Raw genomic sequence first — 2,544 nt, forward strand, 5'->3', positions numbered from 1 at the left:
GTACCTCTAAAAGCAAACCGTAAAGACAATCAAGCATACAGATACCTTGGCACAAGACATCTTTTTCAGACGTCAGCTGAGGCCCATGGTGGCATGGCAGAATGGAGTCCTGAATGAGATTATTGTCTCAGACTGTGGTGCAGCTGAACCTTTCATACTGATTTTTAGCACAGGTCCAAAGACCGCTAGGAAGGCACATGACGGGCATGATCTGGCCTCCTCTTCTCCCAGGGAACTCTACTTCAGTGGTCAGGACCCATTATCAGGCTGCAGCTGCCTCCGTTAATGTCTACAGACTTCTGTCGCAAGAAGAAATGATGATCAGAAGGCATGAACTTGGTAACAGAAATGAGACTGCAGATTGAATGATTGAATTTTGTGTGCTCAATGATTTAGTCACAGTAAATACCTTTAAAAAAATAATTTTATTTTATGTTGGTTTGCTTACAAAGCTTGCGTTTCATACTACCTTTCATTCTTATTTTATTTGGTATATTCGTTCTAATTCATTATATTTTATAAACTTACTCATCATTGAACTATATTGAACAATTACCCTGCCTTTCCAGATCCCCACTGGATCTTTCCCATTTCATTTACCCATCCCTACATCCACCCACCAAATTGTGTGATCCTATGATTTTCCATCTGCTCATCCTCAACTCTCTGCTCCCACCCTTGGATCCTCATACACATTTTACTAGTTATCTTTCTATTTCTATAATGGTCTTCGCAGTATATGTCCTTATTGGTCTGAGTTAGTTCATTTAGCATAATGCTCTCCTGTCCCTCCCAAGTTATGTAGTAATTTTTAAATCATTGCTCCTGAGTGCTGTATAGTATTCCATTGTGTGAATATACCACAATTTCTCAATCCATTCTAATGTGGCTGGACATAAGGGCTGTTTCCATGTTCTCGCAATGGTGCATAAAGCTATTATGAACACTTGTGTACAAATCTTTGTATGTGTCTCAGTTTTAATTTTCTTGGGGTATATTCCTAATAGTGGAATAGCTGAATAATATGAAATTTCTATGTTCAGCTTTTTGAGGAAGCACTAAAATGCCTTCCAAAGTGGTTGTACTATTTTACATTCCTACCAACAGTGTATAAGCGTTCCTATCTCTCCACATCCTCTCCAATATTTAGTCACTTGTTGTCCAGTTAAATTTTGCCACTGCTACTGTGGTGAGATGATATCTCATTGTGATTTTTATTTGCATCTCTCTTATTGCCAGTGATTTTGAGCATTTCTTCATATGTCTGTTAGTTTTCCAAATGTCTTCCTCTATGAGAAGAAGTCTTTCCATGTCTTTTGCCCATTTTGTAACTGTGTTTTCTTGTGGAGGCCCTGTGGGATTCTGTAAACTTTTGTTGTGAGAGCTTTGTCTGAGATACCTTTAAAAAAATACACAAACAGTGACTTTACACATGGACCTCACCTGATGAATTGCACAGGAGTAATCTTAACTGTATTTCAGAAAGAATAGTTGGAGAAGCACAAGGTCTGCAGTCAAAACCACACCAGGTGCTGATTGTGGAACATACCAGCAATCACTCATGTGCAAATTTGAATTGAAGCTTAAAAAAAATTAAAACGGATTCACATGAACCAAAATACAACTTATAGTGTATCCCAGTTGAATTTAGGAAACATCTCTAGATTAGGTTTGAGTCACTGAACACCAATGATCAAAGACTAGAGGAACAGTCAAAGACCAGAGAAACTGAAGCCCAGAAGACATCAAAGATATCATCCATGAAGAGAGTAAAGTGCCACTATGAAGAAGGAGAAGAAAGAAAAAACTGAAATGACTGTCAGAAGAGACTATGAAAATTGCATGAGAGCATCAAGAAGCCAAAACAAAAGGAAGAGATGGAAAAGTAAAAGGCCTGAACAGAAGATTTCAAAGGGCAGCTCAAGAAGATAAAGCAAAATATTATAACAACATGTGCAAAGGGCAGGAGTCTGAAAATTTAAAAAAAATTAAGAACTCAGTCAGTATTTCTCAATCTGAAAGAACTTAAAAACAATTTTAAGCCTTGAGTTGCAATACTGAGAGATTTATGAGCATAATCTTAAATGATCTAGGAAGCATCAAAAGAAGATGGCAAGAATACACAGAATTGCTATACCAAAAAGATTTAGCTGGCATAAAAAATTTCAGGAGGTACTATATGAACAAAAGCCAATGGTGATGAAGAATGAAATTCAAGCTGTATTAAAGCCATTAGCAAAACCTAAGGCCCCAGGAATCCATGAAATACCAATTGGCATGTTTCAACTAACAGATGTAGCCTTGAATGCACTCACCAGTTTGTGCCAGGAAATTTGGAGGACAGTTGACTGGCCTACTAACTGGAATAGATTCATATTTGTTCTCATTCCCAAGAACTATGGAAACTATCAAACAATATCATTAATATCTCATGCAAGCAAAATATTGTTGAGGATAATTTAAATATGTCTAGTTATTTGAATTGGCAGGTAATTGCCTGAATTTCAAGCTACATTGACAGGTAATTACCAGACATTCAAGCTG

The sequence above is a fragment of the Elephantulus edwardii genome, unplaced genomic scaffold, assembly GCF_000299155.1.
Source record: "Elephantulus edwardii isolate Elephantulus edwardi_28Jun2011 unplaced genomic scaffold, EleEdw1.0 scaffold00038, whole genome shotgun sequence".
Taxonomy (NCBI): Eukaryota; Metazoa; Chordata; class Mammalia; order Macroscelidea; family Macroscelididae; genus Elephantulus; species Elephantulus edwardii.